Genomic DNA, 26,697 nt, shown 5'->3' on the forward strand with positions numbered 1-26,697 from the left:
TATATGCTGTCTACAAGAGTCCCACCTCAAAACAAGGGACACATACAGACTGAAAGTGAAGAGCTTGAAAAAGATATTTCATGCAAATGGAGACCAAAAGAAAGCAGGAGTAGCAATACGCATATCAGATAAAATAGACTTTGAAATAATGGCTGTGAAAAAAGACAAAGGAGGACACTACATAATGATCAAAGGATCAAGAAGAAGGTATAACAATTACATATGCATCCAACATAGGAGTACTGCAATATGTAAGGCAAATGCTAACAAGTATGAAAGGGGAAATTAACAGTAACACAGTAATAGTGGGAGACTTTAATACCCCACTTACATCTATGGATAGATCAACTAAAAAGAAAATTAGCAAGGAAACACAAACTTTAAATGATACAATGGACCAGTTAGACTTAATTGATATCTATAGGACATTTCATCCTAAAACAATGAATTTCACCTGTTTCTCAAGTGCACACTGAACCTTCTCCAGGATAGATCACATCCTGGGCCATAAACCTAGCCTTGGTAAATTCAAAAAAATTGAAATCGTCTCAAGCATCTTTTCTGACCACAATGCAGTAAGATTAGATGTCAACTACAGGAAAAAACTATTAAAAATACAAACATATGGAAGCCAAACAACACACTTCTGAATAACCAACAAATACAGAAGAAATCAGAAAATAAATTAAAAAATGCATAGAAATGAATGAAAATGAAAACAAAACAACCCAAAACCTATGGGATTCAGTAAAAGCAGTGCTAAGGGGAAGAAGGTTCATAGCAATACAAGACTACCTAAAGAAACAGGAGAGAAATCAAATAAATAACCTAACTCTACACCTAAAGCAACTAGAAAAAGAAGAAATAAAGCACCCCCAGGGTTAGTAGAAGGCAAGAAATCATAAAAGTTAGGGCAGAAATAAATACAAAATAGACAAATGAGACCATAGCCAAAATTAACAAAGCTAAAAGCTGGTTCTTTGAGAAGATAAATAAAATAGACAAACCATTAGCCAGATTCCTCAAGGAAAAAAAGGGAGAAGAAGCAAATCAACAAAATTAGAAATGGAAATGGAGACATCACAACAGACAACACAGAAATACAAGGGATCATAAAAGACTACTGTCAGCAACTATATGCCAATAAAATGGACAACTTGGAAGAAATGGACAAATTCTTAGAAAAGTATAACTTTCCAAAACTGAACCACAAAGAAATAGAAAATCTTAACAGACCCATCACAAGCATGGAAATCGAAACTATAATCAGAAATCTTCCAACAAACAAAAGCCCAGGACCAGACGGCTTCACAGCTGATTCTACCAAAAATGTAGAGAAGAGCTAACACCTATCCTACTCAAACTCTTCCAGAAAAGTGCAGAGGAAGTAAACTTCCAAACTCATTCTATGAGGCCACCATCACCCTAATACCAAAACCAGACAAAGATGCCACAAAAAAAGTGGCATGGCTGATTCATGTCAATGTATGGCAAAACCCACCACAATATTAATTAGCCTCCAATTAAATTTTTTAAAAAAAGAAAAGAAAAAGAAAAAAGAAAAGCAGCAAAGCACATGATTGAACACGTTAAAAAATGATAAGAATAAATAAAATGGTCAAGAAATTTATGGACTGTTTTCAACATCATGAATAATTTGGTAATCAAAGATATGCTAATCAAAATGATAAGATTATAATTTTTCCTGATAGTATTATCAAAAGATTTGTAAAATAGACACCTTCATACCCTGCCGCTCAGAGTAAGATTAGTAAAACTTTTGTGCAACACCTACAGGGAATTTTAGGTTGAAAGGTTTACAACATGATCTAACATTTCAAATACTAAGAATATACCCTTAAGAAAGTAATTAGACTCTTACAAAGACTTACATAATAGGAGTTTTGTCCCAGGGGTATTTATAGTAGCAATCACAAGCAATAGAGTAATTATGCCATGATCATTCAATGAAAATTTAAGATGCCTTAATAGTATGCAGCATGATAATTTACTTTTTTCCAATAAGTGAGCTGTCCCTTTTTTTTGGATTAGGATTTTTTTTTTTTTAAATATGATCTCACGTATAATTTTACCATAGCAGATAAAAGCAACATTGTATTAGGGTAAATTTATTTAATGATTTCTAATCTTTTTAAATTTATAGAGTTGCAATAAGGCTCATCATATTATTTTCAGTAATGCTCCATGTGTGTTTGAAAAGCTTTTGTGTTCTGAAATTGTTGGATACATTAGCTCAAGCAAGTTGGTTGCATATCTCAAATTTTATATATTGTGCTAATTTTTCTTTTTTGTTTTTGCCTGCTGTATCTATCAATTGGTAGGAGGAATTTTGAAAACATTTACTCACCTGGCCTATTTGTGTATTTGTCTTCACAATCTGTCAAGTTTTAAAACATTATATATTTTGACAATGTATTTTGAGATGCATAATTTTATAGTCTCAGTATGTATTCTAGATATGTCTTTCTGATAAGGTGAAATTCTTACTATTATATGGTGGCCTTCTTTATATCTAACAATACCTTTTCTTTAAAATCTATTTCATGTATTATTAATGTTGGCAGGCCAGCTTCATTTTATTTATATTTGCTATATATGAATATTTTATATACTATTTTGTGCACTTTTAATTTAGATGTGCCATTTATGAAGACATTTAGTTGGATTTGATCTTTCTGTTCCTGTCTGAAAATCCTTGTTAACTAGAATTTTTAGTTCATTTTTAATTGGTATTTACTGGAAGAAATGAACAGATTCTTAGAAAAGTTCAATCTTCCAAGACTAAACCAGGAAGAAATAGAAATTATGAACAACCCAATTACAAGTACTGAAACTGAAGCTGTGATCAAAAATCTCCCAAAAAACAAAAGTCCAGGACCAGATGGCTTCACAGGAGAATTCTATCAAACATTTAGAGAAGAGCTAATGCCTTCTCCTTCTAAACTCTTTCAAAAAATTGTGAAGGAAGGAACACTTCCAAACTCATTCTACAAGGCCACCATCACCCTGATACCAAAAACCAGACAAAGGCAACACACAAAAAAGAAAACTACAGGCCAATATCACTGATGAACATAGATTCAAAAATCCTCAACAACATTTTAGCAAACAGAATTCAGCAACACATCAAATAGCTCACACACCATGATCAAGTTGGGTTTATTCCAGGAATGCAAGGATTCTTCAGTATATGCAAATCAATCAATGTGATATACCATATTAACAAATTGAAAGATAAAAACCATATGATAATCTCAATAGGTGCAGAAAAAGCCTTTGACAAAATTCAGCACCCAGTTATGATTAAAACTCTTCAAAAAATGGGCATAGAAGGAACCTATCTCAACATAGTAAAGGCCATATATGATAAGCCTACAGCAAACATTTTTAATTGGTATTTGGAATCATCTCTACCATATTTTGTGCTTTCTATTTACCTGACATTTTTTATGTGTCATTTTCTCTGACTTTTTTCCTTCTTTCATACTGACTGAGTTTAGAAGTTTTATACTTTATCTCTGTTCTTTCCATTATATCCTAGAATTTGCATATACACTTAATTTAGGGAAGTTTACTTTTAGCTATATTTTTATTCTCCATCAGAAAAAAAAGTAAAAACTTTGGAAGACTTTATTTCTGCTGCTTTTCTCAACTTTTCTTATTGCTGCTCAGTATCTTAGACTTTTTTAAATTCATGAAAGGTGCATTGTTATTGCTTTATACAGCCAATATTTGTTTAGGTAGGCACTAGACTAGAGGTTCCATGAAAGCAGGAATTTTTGTTGTGGTGGTTATTCTTTGCTATACTTCAAGTACTTAAAACAAAGCCTACCACATAGTCATTACTCATAAATAATTATTGAATCTGTTGATTGAATATACTCAAGTATTTAACACTTTTTTTCACATCATACCTTCCTGCATCCCTCTGTAATCATTTTATTAGTGCCTGAAGATTAATTCTTTATACTTTCCTTTAGTGAGGGTTAACTGCTACCAAATTCAGTCTGTCTGTTGTCTAAAATGTTTGTATTTTTCATTCATGAAAGGTACATGTAGTTCTAATTTCTTTTCAGCACAGTGAAATATTATTCCACAGGCTTTTGACTTCCTTTGCTGACTCTGATAATTTGTTTGTAAGGTTCAATGTAAGTACTCTTGAAGGTGCTGTCTCTTCTCTATTTTAAAAGTTTTCTCTTTGTATTTAATTTCATATAATTTCATTATACATACCCTGCAGAGGATTTCTTTTTATTTATCCTTTCTGAGAGTCATTAGTGTTCATGAATCTTGGAATTGGTATCTTTCATCTGTTATGAAAATTCTCAGATGTTATCACTTCAGATATATGTCAGTCCCATTCTTCATTCTTTTTCTCTTATGGAACTCTGCTTAGAATAAGACATATCTTCTTACTTTATTCTCCATATCTCCAGCCCTATTTTATATTTTCCATGTTTTTGTTTTTCTTCTGCATTGTAGAATATATCTTCAAATCTAAGTTTCAAATCACCAATTATTTCTTTAGATGTTTGTAATCAGCCATTAACCTAAACATTCAATTATTCAATCATTTTTATATTCAATGATATTTTTATTTCTGAAAGTTATAGTATTTTCATTTCCAAATCTGCTTTGTCATTTTCCATAGCCTGTTGCCTCTTATTCATATACTCACCCCTTCCTTTTTTTTCATAGCTTGTTAAACATACTTTACACTCAGTCTTTAATGATTCAAATATCCCAGTAATTTGTTAAAAGTTGCTGTTTATATTTTCTTCTGGTTCTCAATATGCTGCCTGGGGAAAGCTTCATGATGGAATGTTGAGTAAGCAAAATAATACACAACCTAATTGTTCACCCTATGGTAACAATTGTATAAACATTCAAAGACAAAGAAGACAAACCAAAATATTTACAATTGTTAGTTACCTTAGGAAAGTGGAATTGCAGGTAATTTTTATTTTCTGTTTTATGCTTTTATTCATAGTCTGTATTCTCTACCATGAATATGCATTCACTTCTCTCATAAAAAATATTTTCGAAAATGACTCAAAGGAATTTTCCCAAATAATTCCTTTTATCTTTCAATAAGATGGCTTTTTAAAGAATCCTCTCATAGAGGATTTCAAGCAGGTCAAGAAAATTGTTCCAAACTGCTGAGAGTCTTATGGTGAATGTGACAAGGTTATATTCCAACTTTTGACATGTTCATCATTAACATTTCACTGGTCCCTGGCCTGTCTGAATGAAGAGATGAATTCATTAGAGATGTGTAAATAAAAAAGTGATTTTCTCTCTAAATTAATATAATGACACACTTTCATGATGGATTTTCTAAATCATTTCAGGTTATACCTTCCTCTCTGTGAGTTCAATTATCTTTGTCATAAAAAGCTTTTTTTTTTCCATAGACAACCTTTACCCATTTTTCATAGCCTAATTTAACTGTAAAGCTGTTAACATCCCATTTTAAAGCTGATGATAAATTGCCTTTTAACCTATTTGAAATTTTTGAAATTAGGTGGTATAATATTCATAGATATAACCTTACCAATTATGAGGAGAAAAAAATGAAAATATAAATATGGCTTTAACCTTGAAACCTGACAGGCGTTTGGATAAGAAAGAGATGAGCTTTTTCATGTATTTAAATTTGTCTAGACTCATAGCCCTGTGTGTCCCTGTTATGATTAGACCTTCTTAACATTTGTCTCCTACTAAATGTGTGGGAAACATATGTTTCCTATTGTTGGTGACTCAATAAAAAACATTGCATAATCTAACAAAGTTTCAACAGTAAAGAAAATTAACATTAGCATTTCCTGGTTATTTGTATATATGCTTCACACCTTTTTCTTTGTAAGTAATCAAAATAGTGTGAAAATTCAGACTGAGGCTTAGAACAACAGTGTCTCTTACCCTAAGTCTCTTAGAAAAGGTCCCTAAAATTAATCACAGTGAGCACCATATCTTATATTTTAAGTGAATACCTTCTAACACCTTTTTAAATTATACCATGCCATCTACTAACCAAATCCATTACTCTGACATAAAATAGTAAGCAACTTGTAAAACCATAAGAAGAATATCTTTTTAAAAATTAATCTGGGGCTTTTATTTTTGTGAGCCATTATTTTCTAGCATTTTAACAATTCATGTGTATTCCAACTATCAATGATGCATGTTCATATACTATTTTTTAAAAAGGGCTTTTAATGTGTTTCTTTTTTCCTCCTTTTTCTGACATTTGCTTCTACCTCATGGTTTTTGTTGTATTTAACATTAAGCAGGTGTCTTAGGAAGTAATCCAATATCATTTTGTAAATGAAGTTCTGCAGTACCCTGTATGATAATATCATTTATCCTTCTGTCTTGTTACCAAGAACTTAGTGTGAGGGGTTTTATTATAGTCATTTATTCTCTCTCCATCTTTCTCTCTCTCTCTCTCTCTATGGCACATTTGAGAACATTAAAGCCCCACTCAGGTATTTCAATTTCTACATGCCATCTCAACTAGAGTTTGGGAACAGTGGGAGCATAGGACACACTGTCCATTTCTTCCTCTTTGCTTTTTGCACAATATCTTTTGACTTGAATGGAGTCTTCTTCTATTTCCTGCACAATTAGCCTAACATTCACTTCAGTTTCAGGGGTCCCTTAGCCTGCTTTGGTAGTACCAGCCTGTTGGCCTCATAGATTACAATGCATCTCACAGTACGTATTTCTTGGTTGTCCCTGTAAAATGTGGCTGGCGAAGTTACACTCACTTACCAATTTTGTAGAAATACTTCCCAGTTGATCTGCACTGTACCTGGGGCTCATTTCCCTGGGTTGGAAAAACCCTTAACTGGAAGGAGTTTGAGATATAATGCATTTTCTTAGCACATTCTTGGTAGCAAGTTGGCTCTAAATGTGCTGATGCATATAGTGTGTTTCTACATTGATGTCTCTATGGGAAATCCCATTTAATTTGAGTTACAAGCAGCAAAATAACAGTAATAGCATAAATGCAAACTTCTCAGAACTTTTAGAGGACAAAAATTTCAGATGATTCATAAGAATTAAGGTATTTTTGGCTACAAGTAACAGAAATTGATTACAACTGACTAAAAAAATAAAGAACAAAAGATCTTACTTGACTGGAAGGAAGTTCAGTGGTGGAGTGGGCTTCAGGGCAGAGGGATTCAGCAATGTCATCAAGGGCCCCAGTGCTTTCTATCTCTCTGCTCATAATTCCAAGTGTGGCTTTATCCTCTGTGTAGCAGGATGACTGCAGCAGCCCTCAGCATCATATCTACATCCAGTAATATCCAGGGGACATTCCTATGGCTATCTCATAGGGGCAAGGAATTTCCCTTTTCTCACTGAAAGAATTCCCATTCAGGTCAAAATGGGAACATATGCTTATTCTAGAACCAATCATAGGCAAGATTACTCTTGAAAGAATCCCTTCCTAAAATTGGGGTGAGTTCAATTTCCCTTGAGACCTGTGGCTACATGGAATTAAGGATATATCTAATTGAAATTGAGTTTCTAAGATACAAAAAAGTGGATAAATGAATGCTAAATAGACCAAAATAGTCTCTACTACCTGGTTGTATCGTTAACATTGGACCCTGAAAAAATACAGAGGGAAATGAGAGTCACTGTGGCCAACTTGCTATGATCAGCATGTATTTTCTGAAGCATAGGTTGACAAAAAGAAAAGGACAATAAGATTGCCTATCTTTTAGCCTGAAGCTCAAATAATTAATATAATTTTTTAGTGAACAGATACTATATAGCTTGGCTCACTCAACATCCTTTCTATCCCCCTTTTCCTGTTCTTTAGTGATTGTAAAGTACTGTCCTTGATTTCACAGGCTCTCAAACAGCTTGCATTGGCCATGAGCAGGTTATGACCAATGAAGTTTAAGAAGTCACTGGAACAGGCTGCCTTTCCAGGAAATAAATGTTACATTTGAGTGTGGTGTTCAGAAGTGCAATGTCTGCCTTGAAACCAGGAAAATAAAAGTCACATATTAAAGATGGTGGAATAAGAAGGAGCCTAGGGTCTCAATGGCATCAATGAGCTGCTCGATGATGAGCAGCCCTGAACTATCTACTCTCAAACCGTGGGTTATGTGAAGAGATACCAGTCACAGTAGTAGCTGAAAGTGATAGTAGAAAATATATATTATCCAAATCATTTCTATACATGTATTCAAATTTTATCTCACTGAATTTAGCCTTTTGTTGTTTTCCAAAGGCCAAATTAGAGAAATTCCTTAAATAGCATGTATCACAAATATCCTAACTAGAATAAACCCAGGAAACCAACTAATCATGCTCTTGGTCCCTAAGCAGAGATGATGGCCATTTATATGAATAAAGCTTTGCAGGCACAACTGCCACGCGGACCACCACAAGCTTCACAAATCAGCAGTCCAGTTTGAGCCCACGTGAGGCTTACTGAAACACTGACTGCAACTTAAGCAAGCAAACAACAGTTAATTATACTTTATCATGTAAACTGATCCTGAGATAGGTCTGAAAACATTAACATGCATGAACAGGGTTGTATGACATCAAGGAAATGAAGATTTATTTAAAGATACTTTGTTTAGCAATAATATTTGAGCTCCATAACAGTCAAATAGTAAGCAGACGGTCTTCTTTTACTTGGTTAAAAGCACATTGCTTAGAAAATAGAACTTTTGACTACATGCAACCAGATGATAAAAGATGTTAGCTGGAGGGAAATTTGTTCTCTACCAATACATAAAAAGTACCTTTAAAATACACCATTATGGCACAGAGAAACTGTTTTTAGTTTAGTATTACAAACTCCTCAACTACTTTTATACCACAGTTTCATTCCATTTGCCTCTCAGCTCTTCCTACTAGGGCTTCTGCAGTCTGTTGAGGGTTTCCATTACCTTTGAAAAACAAAACGAGCAATCGTTTTTCAAAAGACATTAATGTTGTCAGTATATAATTATTTCTGATATTAAGCATTCAATATGTTACTGAAGGTAATGCACGCACAGACTACCTTCTCATTGGGATAAACTAACATTCCCACCATGGGAAAAAAAGCCATTAAAAGAAAGACTTTTAAAAAGTTCTCCAGTATAAATATGATCTTAGGTAAAGTTGGGACAAAGAGGTCCCTGTGAGACATTTTACCAAAATAGTTCTGCTAAAGGTAAGATTCTGCTATATTTGGAATCTGATTTCCATCAAAATAGCTCATAATTGTCTAATTTCCTACAGGTAAAACAGAAATGGAAGGATGAATCTAGATAAACATGCAGGGGCTTTTGTCCATGCTCATTTACAAAGTTGGGCTTCCCTGGTGGCTCAGATGGTAAAGAATTCAGCTGCCAGTGCAGGAGACCCAGGTTTGATCCCTGGGTCCGGAAGATCCCCTGGGAAGGAAATGACAACCCACTCCGGTATTCTTACCTGAGAAATCCCATGGACAGGGGAGCCTGGCAGCTACAGTCCATGGGGTTCTAAAAGAGTCGGACATGACTGAAACGAGTAAACAACAAATTCATAATGTTAAAAGTGTTAATATAAGCTGCTTCGTGGTACATGGATAGTTTATGCTCCTCAGGAATACCAACCATTAACATCGTATATCACAAGAGAAAGATGAAGTGTTCAGGATTCAATAATATACTGCAGAATTTGTCACTAATGCTATGCTATGCTAAGTCACTTCAGTCATGTCCGACTCTGTGCGACCCCATAGACGGCAGCCCACCAGGCTCCCCTGTCCCTGGGATTCTCCATGGAAGAACACTGGAGTGGGTTGCCTTTTCCTTCTCCAATGCATGAAAGTGAAAAGTGAAAGTGAAGTCGCTCAGTCACGTCCGACTCTAAGTGACCCCATGGACCGCAGCCTACCAGGCTCCTCCATCCATGGGATTTTCCAGGCAAGAGTACTGGAGTGGGGTGCCATTGCCTTCTCTGTTGTCACTAATAGATGTATGTAAAATTCAAAGACAGTGACTTTAAAATGTTTATATTACTATTTCTAGCAGTGTAATCCTTTCTTGAAACCAGAGCTACAGAGAAGCCAGTGCAGAATACAGATAAAAACAGAGCTTATTGTAAAGCAGTGCTGGCATTTAAAGTCTGGCCTTCTTAGCTCACACATCCCCTGAGCAGGCTCCTGAGGCACCTCTGGAGAAGTATTAGAATCCATCATAAGGTCCCAAAGACATTTGAGACACTAATGTTTTCTCCTCTATCCCTAATCATTGTACCTATTTTAGCTTCCCCGTGGGGATGATTTACGTGGCCAAGAACTGGGCAGAAGGATCCCTCTCCTGGGAAACAGGAAGAGTCCTGAGTTCTAAACTGCACTTCTATTGTTTCTCTAGTCCTCTTAAGATATCTGATTAGTGGTATACAGGGGGTGTCTTAGGGTTCTTTGGAATTTCCTAATTGGAAGTTCCAACTCACACTTACTGTTTTCATAGTTGCATAAAGTTGATACTGCTATCAGATGACTACACAATAGAGATCTTTTTGAAAATATTGATTTACTTATTTCAATGTGCCAGATCTTAGTTGAGACCTGCAAATTCTTAGTTGCAGCAGGTGGCATCTAGTTCCCTGACCAGGGATTGAACCCAGGCCCCTTGCATTGGGAGCATGGAGTCTTAGCCACTGGTCCACCAGCGAAGTCACCCCAAAATAGATCTTTTTCCCTTCTTTTTTTCCCCTGTTTACTTTTTCTCATGTATCATACAGCACTGGATACTCTCGCAGTCAGGGTGTACATTGTACACATACATGTGTGTTTCCTGACTTGAAGTTTAAAACCCTCCAGTTAGCTTTGGGCCAATTCTGAGAAGTCCACAGAGCTAATATTAGTATTGCTTTATTATTTTTTTTATTTTATTTTTAAACTTTACATAATTGTATTAGTTTTGCCAAATATCAAAATGAATCCACCACAGGTATACATGTGTTCCCCATCCTGAACCCTCCTCCCTCCTCCCTCCCCATTCCATCCCTCTGGGTCGTCCCAGTGCACCAGCCCCGCTTAAAAACCTTACTGTTGAAACCTATAAAAACAGAGTGAACTTTAGAAATGGAGTGACTGTGCTATTTTGTTCTGTTGCCCTAAGTCCTTTAAGCAGAGAGACTAGCCTCTGTGGGAAACATAAGGAACCACATGAGATGTGACACTGTCACAGATGCTGTTTTCCTGTAAACTGCCTGAAAACCACTTCTTATATTTCAAGCCACCTGGAGTCCCCGTTTATGCCTTTACTTCAGATTGAATACACATCTTCATTTTTCCTAGTTAACACTTGGGCTTCTCTTGGATATATTAGGCTTTTCGTACCATACCAACAGCATACACATAGACTCTCATGTATTGGGGTGTATTCAGTTAGAGTTAGGTGGCAAACAATGCGGTTGTGGGGAGAGAGAACATGATATGGCTGCAAGGGGGAGTGGGGATCTGCCCAACTTGACCTATGACCATTGATAAAGGGACACAACCAAACAAAGAATGCTCAGCAGAGAGCTGGGGGAAAATAAATGTCTTGACCCCATTCTGTCCCACTCTTCTGCTGGCGCTGCCCATTGGTCATACCCAAACTAAAGCTGAAGTCATCTTCTGGGGCAGGAAAAGAAAGATTGAAAAGTAGAGTAGTAAATGGGGGTTGGGGGGAGGGAAAAACTAGCATTCTTGTAAATGCCTTTTCTGTCTAAACCTTCTTATCTGGAAATGTGTATGTGTGTGTGTGTGTGTCCAGGCTCAGTTGTGTCCAACTCTTTGCGACCCCATTGACTGTAGTCTGCCAGGTTCCTCTGTCCATGGGATTCTCCAGAAAAGAAAACTGGAGTGGGTTGCCATTTCCTCCTCCAGGGGATCTTCCCAACCCAGGGATCAAACCCGTGTTTCCTGTGCCTCCTACTTTGGCAGGCGGATTCTTTATCACTGAGCCATCTGAGCTTCCCTAATATCAATAACAAAAGCTATTATTTATCTCAAATTTGCCATATTCCAGTTTCTATAGTAAGCATTCTATAGGCACTATTTAAAATCTGAGTACTATTTTTCTTTTCATTTTACCTACAAAGTGTGTGTAAATTACAGAGTTTATTTTTCAAGAACTTAAATACAAGTAAATATGAGTCAGGTCTTGAACCTAAGTAGAACTCTAAATCTCATTCTTTTCATTACTTTTTATGTAGTCTCTGATTGGTACCCCAGGTGCATTCTCAGTCAGCTGAGAATGCTTTTCTCAGTTGGAATTCTTGAAATCTTAGACTGCATTCAACAATCCCTTCCTTTATTTTTTTTATTTTTTATAAAGTTTTATTGAAGTGTAGTTGATGAACAATCTCTTTAACATATAAGGTTGAAACTATAGAGCTCCATATTGTCACTTAATTGTGACAACATTAATAAGAAAACCATAAAGCTTTTCTCTTTTGTAGGAGGATGATATAACATACAGAAGTTTGGGGAGACGACTAAAGAAATCCAGTAGTATCCACAGATCTAAGCACTTAGCAGTTAAAATGATGAATGGGTGACCATCCAGAAATTGAAAAATCCTTACCTCTTATTCATGCAGGCAAATAGTAATGTAACCAACCTGATATTGCCCCATTAGTAATCAATTATTTCTCTCTGAGTCAGGTACCATAGAGAATGAATTTCAAAGTCACATCCTTACTTAGAACATTAGTTTATTTTCCCCAGGTTACTTACAAAACACCACTTATTTATGACAAATTTTGATCATGACACAACCCACGTCATTAGCATGACATTTAAGAGTCTAGTTTAAAGCTCTTTCTATTCAAATGGCTAGGACTAGAGCTATATAGAAAATTAATTTAACTTTTTAATATGTGAAACTATTTTCTGCAGCAATAATAGCTTTCTTTTCAAAAGGGGAAGTTTTGTTATCTAAAGACACTCATTTTTCTGAACTAGAACGGACATAATCCTATACCTTAGACATTTTATTGTTAGCACTCTAGCTTTCTATTGAATTAGACTGAAAGATAGGTTGGCTTTCAATGGGACTTCATTTTCTGGTGAGAGCAAGTTGACATTGATCTGAATTATCTTGTATGCTTGTTGAATACGCCATCCAAGCTTCCAGCAATGTGTGTGCGTGTAACATATAAATGTCAGAGGGGAAATTTGCCTTAGTTATCTTCCAAATCCTAGCTTACAATCATTCATATAGAAGCCAAAAAATGAAGCCTAAGATTTCAGTTTTATTATATTTATTATTATTATATTTAACATCATTTAAAATAACAATATGGATACTTACTTTCATGTCTTACTTATCAGTTTGTTTGAAATCATGTGAATATGATTGTCAAGAAAATGCATTTAATTATTACTGTCTCTAAATAAATTCAGATTAAAACACATGTGGTCAGTATTTGCAGAAAATTATTGCATGTAGCAAGCATGTAAATATTGTAATGTTAAAGAGCTCATAGAATTAATTAACAGTGGAGGTTTATCATGTGTAAATCAAAGAATATCAAGAAATTATTGACAGTAGAGAAATGTATATATCTGTAATTTATATAAAAGCCTTGAAATTTTTCAAACTTCTTTTGTCTTCATGTTTAAAATATATTTTTTTCTTTTTATGTCTGCATAGTATCATTTAGATATTCTGAAGGTTAATCTGGAAAAAATCTTCTTCCTGAATAGAATTTCCTGTTAATTTAATTTATTGTGTTATAAATCAGAACTTACATTATTGAAAATGAGATGGACTACTCATTATTTATTCCACATATATTTTTTCAGTACCGACAATGTGCCTGACATTGTACTGGACAGTGGGAAGACAAAGATTAGATTTTATTCAACTTGGCAGCTTCCTTAGTGTCTAAAACATTGTTTTAAAAGCTACTGGTGTTCTGTAAATATTTGTTGAAAGAATGAAGACAAGGTCCTTGACTCTGGGGAATTACACACGCAGATAATGACAATGTTGTACTACAGAAGAAGGATAGTTCTGATACTTACAGAGCTCAGAACTTCTGGTGGAAGGAAGGGGAAATTTCCATGAAGGGGAGATATTATGACTTGACATTTAAAAGATGGGTAGGAATTTGTTATGTGGATATGGTAATAGGAGATAGTGTGGTCAAAGGCACAGCTTCAGAAAAGAATCAAGTATGCATTTTAATATTTATTTATTTGACTGCACTGGGCCTTAGTGCAGCATGTGGGATCTGGTTCCCTGACCAGGGGTGGAATCTGGGCTCCCTGCATTGGGAGTATGGAGTCTTAGCCACTGGACCAACAGGGAAATGCTTAAGTGAGCATTTTTGAAAAAAGAAGTGCAGACAAGTTTGGCTGGACAAAGTCCCATGATGAAGGGAACACATTTGGTAAGGTTGTTGATGTTTTCAGATGCAAGCTGAGAAGGTTAAACTTTATTTGGGAGTCACTGGAGGCTTTTGAGCATAAGCATGGTAAGACTGAACCACCCGTCATGAAGATGAATCTAGCTACAGTGTACAGGATGAGTTGTCGCAACAGGAGATGAAAATGAGGAAATCCACTATGAGATGAATGTCCTTGCTCAGGTGGAAAGTAATAATAGTCTGAGTGGCCAAACAGTGTTCCTACATTTGAGAATGATTTTGTTTCTCCAAAGTGCTTCAGACTTTTTCAAAGAGATTTCAAGAAGTTTCAAGTGTGAAGCAACCTGTGTTACTCTAAAATAGAAACATAACTGTGTAAAGCTACTTCATTTACTCACTTCTTTAGGATATCAGGCATTCTAAAATGTGCAAAACACTGGAACACAGTTATAAATCTGAACTTTTTGAGAGTCTCCATTGGAGACTATCTTAGACCCTCACGAAGCATCTATTTAAACTTCTAAATACAATTTAATGAACCATATTACATCGATTACTATAATATATGAGATTAGAATAAACTAATCAGAAGGTGGCTGTAAGCTATCAAGAAGCATAGACCATTCTGTGTGGGCAGAGAAACACCTGAATAAATTCTGATGCTATTAATGTTCAGTTTCAGTTCAGTTCAGTCTCCGTCCCTGGTGGCTCAGGTGGTAAAGCGTCTGCCTACAATGCGGAAGACCTGGTTCAATCCCTGGGTCAGGAAGATCTCCTGGAGAAGGAAATGGAGACCTACTCCAGTATTCTTGCCTGAAAAATCCCATGGACAGAGAAGCCTGGTAGGCTACAGTCCATGGGGTCACAAAGAGTTAGACAGGACTGAGTGACTTCACTTCACTTTAGTCTCTCAGTTGTGTCCAACTCTTTGTGACCCCATGGACTGCAACATGACAGGCCTCCCTGTCCATCACCAACTCCTTAAGCTTGCTCAAACTCATGTCCATCAAGTCAGTGATGTCATCCAACCATCTCATCCTCTGTTGTCCCCTTCTCACACCTTCAATCTTTCCCAGCATCAGAATCTTTTCAAATGAGTCAGTTCGTCACATCAGGTGGCCAAAGTATTGGAGTTTCAGCTTCAGCATCAATCCTTCCAATGAATACTCAGGACTGATTTCCTTTAGGATGGACTGGCTTGATCTCCTTGTAGTCCATGGGACTCTGGAGAGTCTTCTCCAACACCACAGTTCAAAAGCATCAATTCTTCTGCGCTCAGCTTTCTTCACAGTCCAACTCTCACATGCATACATGACTACTAGAAAAACCATAGCTTTGACTAGATGGATCTTTGTTGGCAAAGGAAGGTCTCTGCTTTTTAATATGCTGTCTAGGTTGGTCATAGCTTTTCTTCCAAGGAGCAAGCGTCTTTTAATTTCATGGCTGCAGTCACTGTCTGCAGTGATTTTGGAGCCCCCCAAAATAAAGTCTCTCACTGTTTCCATTGTTTCCCCATCTATTTGCCATGAAGTGGAGGGACCAGATGCCATGATCTTAGTTTTCTGAATGTTGAATTTTAAGCCAACTTTTTCACTGTCCTCTTTCACTTTCATCAAGAGGCTCTTTAGTTCTTCTTCACTTTCTGCCATAAGGGTGGTGTCATCTGAGTATCTGAGGTTGTTGGTATTTTTCCCAGCAATCTTGATTCCAGCTTGTATTAGTGTACTTTGGTAAATAATATTCAGAGTGATAGTAGTTATCACAAAGTACTTAAAATGTTTATCACAAGTTCTTTTTAAGAAAGCTAGAATATTCTCTTTGAGGAAACTGAAGTTGTATATCTTGTTTTCACTTCATAACCAAAACCAATGTCTTGAAGAGCGAAAATTGAAGTTGGAGAGGCAAATAAGACTGTCTATAAAAGGTCTGAGTCTTAAAAATACATTCCAGCCTCCTGGAAAACATATTTCCAACATAGAACTTAAAACAATGATAGATATTGAGGTGTCGTGACTCCATATTCATGGAAGCATTGTTTCTCCATGCAAATGCCTTAATGTATCATTTGAAATTTAAAAATTCAGGAATTTGATTTCATTCACTGTCATTTAAGCTCTCTTATTTGATTTTTTCTTCCCTCTGAAGAACAGCTGCTCTAAAGTACAGTCAATATTTCTCCCATGGTGATAGCTGCATGCATGCATGCTAAGTCACTTCAATTGTGTCCGACTCTTTGCGACTCTATGGCCCATAGCCTTCCAGGCTCCTCTGTCCATAGGATTCTTCAGGCAAGAATATTGGAGTGGGTTGCCAAGCCCTTCTCCAGGGGATCTTCCTGACTCAGGGATCAAACCCAGGTCTCTTAAGTCTCCTGTATTAGCAGGCGGGGATTCTTTAACACTAGTGCCACCTAGTCCTACTCAAAATTTTGATATTGGTAAAATTTGTTGTGGAAGGTGTATGAGTGTGTGTGTGTGTGTGTGTACTCAGCCTTCCTTCTTTTTCTCACTTCTGCAGATAACCAATATCCTTATGACTTTCATCAGTTCTCAAACCTTAAAATACATACGTATCACCAGAAGCAATTCTGAAAAATATGTATTCCTGGTCCTACACTCCCTGGAGATTCAGATTCCATAGTGTGGGAAACCTGAGACTCTGCATTTTTTTTTAATGCAGCTCTGTTTTTATTTATTTATTTTTTACCGTATTGGATCTTCATTGCTTCGTGGGCTTTTCTCTAGTTGCTGCGAGTAGCAGCTGCTCTCTAGTTGCGATGTGCAGGCATCTCATTGTGGTGCCTTCTCTTGTTGCGGAGCACCGTCTATGGAGATCACAGGCTTCAGTAGTTGCGGCTCCCTGGCTCTAGAGCTCAGGCTCAATAGTTGTGGTGGCTTAGTTGCTCCACGGCATGTGGGATCTTCCCAGATCAAGGATAGAACCTGTGCCTCCTGCATTGGCAAGTGGATTCTTTACCACTAAGCCACCAGGGAAGCCTGGGGATGCTACATTTTGATTACCCCACTAGGTAATTCTGAGGCAGGGGTAACTTAAGTTTTCTGTAAGTGGCTACAACTTAAGCCCCCTGTCTCTTTTCTTTTGTTGGGTGTCATGGTCCTGATTTTCAATAGCTACTATCAGTTGCTTAGGACTTCCCTGGTGGCTCAGTGGTAGAGAACCTGCCTGGTAATGCAGGAGACCCCAGTACAATCCCTGGGTTGGGAAGCTCCCCTGGAGAAGAAAATCACAACCCGCTCCAGTATTCTTACCTGGAGAATCCCATGGACAGAGGACCCTCATGAGCTACAGTCCATGGGATTGCAAGAGTCGGAGACAACTGGGCGACTAAGCACATCAATTATTTAAATCAATTAATGAGTAAAGTCAAGCACTGTAGATAGCCAGGAAATCTCTACTGAGTCAGAAAAATGATGTTCCCATATAGAGTCCGATCATTGTTAGCATCACCCCACCTTGAGAACTGCAGTTTTACATCGTCAATCCCTAGATGTTTTATAGTAAGTTAAATGATCTGATTTATACTAGGTGCTGAGATGTTTCCAAAGAGAGATCACTTCCAAGGGTAGTTCCTTTTATGCATTTAATTACATTTGGGTTCCAATCCAATTCAAAATCATGTCTACAAAGGTTGGCATTTAGTCAGCTAAACACTTGAACGCTTCTTTGTTCCTGAGGAAGAAAGTACAAGACTAATTTCTGTTCAGGTAATTGCAGGTGCAGGTTATGTTTGCAGTCTTGAAAAAAGAAGTGTCTCAGTGAAGGGAAATTAAATGAGAGGGTTAAGCGCATGACCTGGAAAGGATATTTGAATCAGTTGTGATTTTCTGTCCTGGTTTAGAGCTCATCTTTCCTTTGAGGTGGGACCACATTACCAGCTGTGTTCCACTTAACAGGAGCAAGTTGGGTACTGGAGGAAGACAAAAGATAGAAAAAACTAGCCAATTACAGTTGGCTTTTAAAGATCTATACAATAAAGGGATAAACAAAAACACATTATGAAAAAAATAATGGAATGCTTCCCCATCCACTAAAGACAATGACACTCCATCTTTAGGCCTCCTTTTAAACAGTTTGCTTTAGAATGAACTTTCTCAGCTACAATTTCAGCTGTCGTTTTGTTGTCAGAAAATATATCCACATTATTCAATCTGATAAAGAAGTGTCTCTGGGGGAATATCAGCATTACTAAGACAGGTAACTGGAGACCCTCTTCCCTTCAGTGTGGAGACCATGAGCACCTTTGTCCTTCTAACAAGCTCCCAGAAGGTACTGATGCTGCCTGTCCATGGGCCACGCTTGGAGAAGCACAGATTTGACATTTACTGCATACTCCTAGCAAATATAGTATGCAGTGCCTAATTAATTTTTCTTTATATGCATAGTCATTGAGCTGTACTTCTGATATTGAATATGGAGGAAGAATTTATTCCACAAGATTTTACTGAGAACCTGCTATGTACCAGGCACTATTCTAGACATTGGGAAATACATAACAGACAAAAGTGGTGCTTATGTTCAAGTGGGAGAAGATAGACAGTAATAAATAAGCATGTAACATATCAGGGGATGATATATGCTATTAACAAAAGAGAGAGAATGTGAGGCTAGAGAGGGAACAGTAGGCGAGAGTAAAGTGACGGTCGAAGATCTCTCTAAAGAGGTAATATTTGACTAAGGATTTGCAAGCAGTGAGAGAGCAGGAAATGCAGACTTGATGCACGTTATGGTCAGAACCTGAAGTCAAGCCAGGCAGAGTTCAAATCCCCAGTCTATAAAATGGGGGATAATAGTAACTCTCCCCACAGTATCGTTATGAAAATTATTATTATTTTAATTTATTGAAGTACAATTGCTTTACAATGTTGTGTTAAGTTTCTACTGTTCTGCAAAGTGAATCAGCTGTATATATACATATATCCCCTTTTTTGGATTTTCTTCCCATTTAGGTCACCACAGAACACTGAGTAGAGTTCCCTTTGCTACACAATAGATTCTAATCAGTTATCTATTTTATATATACCACTATAATAACATAGTATATTAAAGTAGTTCAAATAGTGCATAGCGTATAGTATTATATGTGCGGTAGATTCTCTGTGAGGATAATAAAGCTAAAAGTTCAGTTCCCTCACTCATATGTACCTCTTCTGAGGCCCTCTATTGAATTTTGTATATGAAATGTCATATTCTTTCTTTTTAAAAAATACCCTAAATTGTATGAGCCCCAGACCTTACATAACCTGAACCTAGCCCTGATCTTAGCTACCATTTGTTTATCTCTGGGATAAATGATTCCAGACAAAGGCAACAAGATGTTGCAAAGGCCCAGAGGCCAGAAGAAGACATTGTAACTGGAGGAAAGTCCATGAGAGACAAAGAGAGTGAGTGCAGAGGTGAGTCAGAGGTGACCGAGGGTAGATCATGAGCTGAGGGATATGGGAAAACACTGGAAGTTTTGAGAATAGGGGAGATAGGAATTGATTCATGTTTTAATAGGCCACTCTGACTAATGTTTAGAAAATAGATCATTGGGTGGGATAGGATTAGAAGCTGAAGTCCCATGAAGAGGCAACAAATTAGGAAGGAGATAATGGTGCCCAAGGCTAAGGTGAAAGTGGTAGGTGTTGATCATTTCTGAATATATTTTGATAATGGAACAAACAGGATTTGCTGACAGAACGTGTATGTGAGAGAGCTGTTACTGAAGATTGGAAAGTTTGGATCTGATGATGTGACTGAGAATCAGGATTGGACATGTATGTGAAATGGAAATCAGATGTTTGTTGTGAGATGCCCATTTTATCTGTAAGATTATGGCTTTTTCATTCCAGGCTATATATATATATATATATCTATCTTGATGGACATTTTTCAGAATCACTATAATTAAATTACTTTATAGTCATATGCGTGTTATAAAATTCTATCCAGTATGCACCATATAGGCTCTTTGGAGCTATGACACAGATGATATTATGGCAATTTAATTTTTGAAATAGGATAGAAGTAGCTTTCTTCTAATAAAGCCTATACTACATATATCATTACCTGTTGACTTTTTAGGAGCATCTAAAACATTCTTTATTACTTTTCCATCTAACACAGCATTTGAAGTCCATCTTAGCAGCTTCAACACATTCTATTTTGTTTGAATTTAGTTCTTCCACCTTGCACAGGCTTTAAGTTTTGCCATGGGCATGGGATTTTTAAAGATACTTCATAGTATCTTTTAAAGATGCTATGTCTGAAAGAGCTAAGTTTATTTTTATTTAAGAAAATACTTTTTAAATGCTATGATCATTGATCCCAGAGTCCCAAGCATTAGCTGTTCTCTACACAGAGAAATATCCATTGAGTTTCTTTTCTTTTTCTTTAATTAAAAATACTAAATAGGTCAAACTTGTAAAAGATAAAAAGAAGGATTTAAAGAATAGGCTTATATTTTCTCATTTCTCTTGGCCTTTACCAATTTACCCTCCATAGCACTATCATGAGTCCTTCCCTTTTATGTCCCATGATATGGAAGATTTCAATTTAAAATATCTTATCTACCTAGATAATACTATCCATATTATTAAAAATATTTTATTCTGTTAGACTCTAGGGCCCTGGGGAGAAGGTTCATGTTCACTCATCTTCAGTAATCTACTGCCTGCCTCTGTGCTTGACCGCTGTGCTGTGCTGTGCTTACTTGCTCACTCATGTCCAACTCTTTGCCACCCCACACCTTCTTGACCACAGTAGGTGCTAAAGATGTTACATGAATAAAATTTTTAATTATTTGTATTGAGAATGAGCTCTTTGTAGCATTTTATTTTTGTCTAAAGGAGACCTCATATCCATAAGGCAGTGACTACCAAACAGCTTAAGAATGGATGGTGTGTTAAAGGCATGTGACTTCAAATTCCAAGTCTACCCATTTTTGGTTTTATTAATTTGTCTGAACTTTATTTCTGAAATGGAATTAATAGTATTTGTCCTACTTCACAGTGTTGTAGTCAGAATTGAGTAAAATACTATATAGAAAAACATGATCTAGAAAGTACCAAAGATTGTATCTGGACCTATCTAATCTGGAAGAATTTTTATTGACAGTGTCTAATCCTTATTCTGAGAATAATGTACTTTGCTAGAGTTTCCAAACATTGTGCATAGCAGTGGCAAAATGGACTTTCAAAAACTGCATTTTCCTTAATATAATTTACAAAGGTTCAATCATTTAACTTCAACTCCCATTGCAATATAAGAGTCTTTTTAGGCTAAATTAGCTGTCTTTTGAGATTCATATGTGGAAAATAATCCAGTACAGGAAGGCTTACCGAAAAAGTCCTCTGACATTTGATTTTGAATTTGACATTTCAATTCAATTATTCTGAACTTAGGGTTTGTTAAACCAATGAATAAATTTGAGGGATAAAATATCCCTGACCTTTGCATATCATTCATAACCTCTTACACATTAGCCAGAATTAGAAAAAGAAATAATCATCTACCCTGCCTTAAACTGAAATAGAATAGTTGACACATTTAAACAATAAAGATGAGAATAAGTGACACTGATAAAAGTTTCACTGAGTCATTATGAAGCCCACCATAGTTCTATTGGATGATCATATGCAAATTTCCATATAATTCAATACTTTATCCTAATTATGGGCTTCCCAGTTGACTCAGTGGTAAAGCATCCACCTGCCAATGCAGGAGACTCAAGAGATATGGGTTCAATCCCTGAGTCAGGAAGATCCCCTGGAGGCGGAAATGGCAACCCACTGCAGTAGTCTTGCCTGGGAAATCCCATGGACAGAGGAGCCTGGCAGCTACAGTCCATGGGGTCTCAAGGAGTCAGACACAACTTAGTGACTAAACAACATCCTAATTATACTAATATTTCAAATAATATTTATTCTTTACATGTACTTTCTTATTTTCCCATCCTTCAACAAGTATTGATTCACCATTAACCAACTCTCAGACTCTTTGAAGAGACAGTTGAATGGGGTTGACCCAGTGAATACAGAGTCTAAAGAGCAGAAGCTGGGAGCTCCTTATGTCCATATCTCTACTTCTCAAGTAGCAGAGAGACTAAATCATATTCAGAAGAATTTCAGGCTACAAGGCTAGAAACGTCCTTTAGCCATTTGCATTCTCAAAGCAAGGACAATATGAATCAGGCTTTAGGAGATGGGTTTTGGAAGTGGGCCTGAGAGCCAGTGAAGAATGGAATAAGATATAATGCTTCTAAATTAGAATTTATGAGAAAATTAGAGACAATGTCTCTGGAGACTGAGGACCCTGTTGCTCTTATTCACTATTGCAATTTCTATGGGTAGTACATGGAACATAAATATTTATTGGCTTGCAAAATGCTGTTGTTCAATTGCGTTTGTACATGCTCCTGCTAAGATGTCATGTGAGCAAACCAGATGCAATGAGTAGACTAAGGAAAGGAAGAACAAACTGCTGAAAACAAAAAGGTGAATAAGGTGTAGTTCTTGCCCTCCAATTCTAGGGAATTAATCTCCCATGGAGCTCAGCTTAGAGAAGCAGTACTTCTCTAAGAATGTAAGAAGCAGCACTTACATTTTCTGGAAGAGAAGGGTCTCAAAGGATAAATAGAAACTGCTGCTGCTGCTGCTGCTGCTGCTAAGTCGCTTCAGTCGTGTCCGACTCTGTGTGACCCCATAGATGGCAGCCCACCAGGCTCCGCCGTCCCTGGGATTCTCTAGGCAAGAACACTGGAGTGGGTTGCCATTTCCTTCTCCAGTGCATGAAAGTGAAAAGTGAAAGTGAAGTCGCTCAGTCGTGTCCGACTCTACCAGAAGACAAAAAAAAAAAAAAAAGAAAGAAATGAAATCCCAGGAAGAAGCAAAAGGATGTGCAAAATCTTTGGGCTGTACAAAATGGCAGGTTGTTTGGAAGATGTCTTACAATTTAATATGAATGTGATGACAAATGACAGTAGGCAAATAGACATGAACCAGATTATGAGGCATCTTCAACAATGTGCGAAGGAATTTGGAGTTTGTTAAGACTAAGCCTCAAATAGTTCTAGTTTAGGTATGACCCAAATATTTTACTCTTTTTAGAGGGAAATTTAGTTTTGTAGTAAAAGTATTAAACTGGCCTAAAGGAGCATACTTTTAAGTCATGAAAGTGGAGAGCCTTTAGTTCTAAGGAAGAAAGTATATACTTTGTCAGAAACAGTGATAAAACAGTCACCTTTCCCCTCCCTTTCCAACATTATCTACTTAAAAATCTTTTGTCTCAGCCTCCAGGGATATTATGTTCCAATATGTGTGCCCTCTAGTTTTATTCTGTAAGAGTATTAATAACCTCATGTGTATTTCTGATTATGATTAATATACATAAAGGATTAAATTTATGGTAGTTCACAGTTTTAGTCATTGTTCATATAGATTTTTTTCTTTTTTTTTTTTTTTTTTGTCATGTTGTCAATCTGTAGAACCACTGATGACATTATCAGGAACCAGCATCACAACTAAGAGGGTATGCGAATCTAAAGTAGCAGGAGAAATAAGACATGGTCATGAGACAAAAAGAAATGATTCTGTTTCTCTTAGATTGTTTGAAAGGACTGAGAAAACATCGTACTCTAGGTATATTTGGTAGGAATGATTTAATGCGTGCCATTGAGAAGAATGGGATTATAAAGGATGAAATGAAAGCCATACTCTATCTGCCTTACAAATAAAATACCTATATTATCTCTGCACTCGAGAATATCTAGCATCCTTATATAAAGGAAAACAGTTAACAAGTAATTATTTCTTTCCTGCCCATCATATCCAAGCCATCAAATACAAGCCCTGTTTTCAGTTTGAAGAAAGAAGGAATAGTCACCTACAAAACACTGGGCTGGAAGAAGCACAAGTAAGAATCAAGACTGCTGGGAGAAATATCAATAACCTCAGATATGCAGATGACACCACCCTTATGGCAGAAAGTGAAGAGGAACTAAAAAGCCTCTTGATGAAAGTGAAAGAGGAGAGCAGAAAATGTTGGCTTAAAGCTCAGCATTCAGAAAACGAAGATCATGGCATCCAGTCCCATCACTTCATGGGAAATAGATGGGGAAACAGTGGAAACAGTGTCAGACTTTATTTTTGGGGGCTCCAAAATCACTACAGATGGTGATTGCAGCCATGAAATTAAAAGATGCTTACTCCTTGGAAGGAAAGTTATGACCAACCTAGACAGCATATTAAAAAGCAGAGACATTACTTTGCCAACAAAGGTCCGTCTAGTCAAGGCTATGGTGTTTCCAGTTGTCATGTATGGATGTGAGAGCTGGACTGTGAAGAAAGCTGAGTGCCGAAGAATTGTTGCTTTTGAACTGTGGTGTTGGAGAAGACTCTTGAGAGTCCCTTGGACTGCAAGGAGATCCAACCAGTCCATCCTAAAGGAGATCAGTCCTGGGTGTTCATTGGAAGGAATGATGCTAAAGCTGAAACTCCAGTACTGTGGCCACCTCATGCGAAGTTAACTCATTGGAAAAGACTCTGATGCTGGGAGGGATTGGGGGCAGGAGGAGAAGGGGACGACAGAGGATGAGATGGCTGGATGGCATCGCCAGCTCGATGGACATGAGTTTGGGTGGACTCCGGGAGTTGGTGTTGGACAGGGAGGACTGGCGTGCTGCAATTCATGGGGTCACAAAGAGTCGGACACGACTGAACTGAACTGAACTGAAACTTGAGGATGTGAGTAGCCAACTAGAGGTAAAAAAGGAGAGTTGGAAAGAGAAAGCTTTATGAACATCCCTGACTTTCTACTACAAAGGAAATTGAACATTTCATGTATAAAACTAAATATCTCTTGTTAGGCAGCATATGATCAAATCAAAGGAGTAGCAAATATCACCTGCCACTGACTGACTGGTAAAAGGAAAATGTGCTCATATAGTTCAGGACTCACTTGTCAATGCCTCGCAAGCTCTCCCACCCTGCTCTTATTTCTTCAGCAAATACCCACTGTCACTTTTTTGGCAAGCAAGTGTGCACACATTTGTGCTTACACAGGCACATTTTTACATATCACATTTCCTTCTAGATCTGTTCATTGTTTAAAGTCCTGCCTGGATTCTTCCTTAATGAGTATCTGTTGGCTTTGATGTTCACTGTTGGGGATAAAGGATTTTTACAAATGTTTGATGCATGCTGCTCAAACCTGTGACATTGAACAAGATGTTATTCATTAATAAATGGTAGGGGAGAAGCTCAAAGATTAAAAATGCTGTCATGGTTGCTGATGGAATAGGATACACACACACACAAAATACCCCCAATTGCCCTCTTGCTAGTTTAAAGTACAAATATCAAGAAAAAAATAATATGTATATTTAAGGTACTAGGTCTAATAAAAATATCTTCAGATATAAAGTAATGATTCTATTGGTATAGACTAAAAAAATTCAACCCCATAAATTCCCCCAGAATTACCTTATATGATAAGATAAAAATATAAAGTTCAGACTATATAGGTGCATATATGTATATATGCCCACATACATGCACATATATGTGATAAAATGGATGATAAATAGATATAAATGAATGATAAATAGGTATGATAGTCTTCATTCTTCCTTGCTGAATTAAAGAGGCAGAAAATTAAAACCAATTGTATTTGTACAGTGGTCAGATTTTCATCATATGTAGTAAGGGGCATGAGAAACGCTGGGCTGGATGAAGCACAAGCTGGAATCAAGATTGCCAGGAGAAATATCAATAACCTCAGATATGCAGATGACACCACCCTTATGGCAGAAAGTGAAGAAGAACTAAAGAGCCTCTTGATGAAAGTGAAAGAGGAGAGCGAAAAAGCTGGCTTAAAGCTCAACATTCAGAAAATGAAGATCATGGCATCTTGTCCCATCACTTCATGGGAAATAGATGGGGAAACAGTGGAAACAGTGTCAGACTTTATGTTTTTGGGCTCCAAAATCACTACAGATGGTGATTGCAGCCATGAAATTAAAAGATGCTTACTCCTTGGAAGGAAAGTTATGACCAATCTAGACAGCATATTAAAAAACAGAGACATTACTTTGTCCACAAAGGTCCATCTAGTCAAGGCTATGGTTTTCCAGTAGTTATGTATGGATGTGAGAGTTGGACTATAGAGAAAGCTGAGCACTGAAGAATTGATGCTTTTGAACTGTGGTGTTGGAGAAGACTCTTGAGACTCCCTTGGACTGCAAGGAGATCCAACCAATCCATCCTAAAGGAGATCAGTCCTGGGTGTTCATTGGAAGGACTGATGTTG

The 26,697-nt window shown here is 36.9% G+C and overlaps 1 protein-coding gene across 1 annotated transcript in view; it reads left to right on the plus strand.

Moving 5' to 3' along the window:
- The window catches only part of LOC129641131 (interleukin-1 receptor accessory protein-like 1), a 323,348-nt gene that overhangs the window by 147,476 nt on the left and 149,175 nt on the right, over window positions 1–26,697 (plus strand). The gene's annotated exons all lie outside the window — the stretch shown is intronic.

Source organism: Bubalus kerabau, unplaced genomic scaffold (assembly GCF_029407905.1).
Source record: "Bubalus kerabau isolate K-KA32 ecotype Philippines breed swamp buffalo unplaced genomic scaffold, PCC_UOA_SB_1v2 scaffold_76, whole genome shotgun sequence".
NCBI lineage: Eukaryota > Metazoa > Chordata > Mammalia > Artiodactyla > Bovidae > Bubalus > Bubalus kerabau.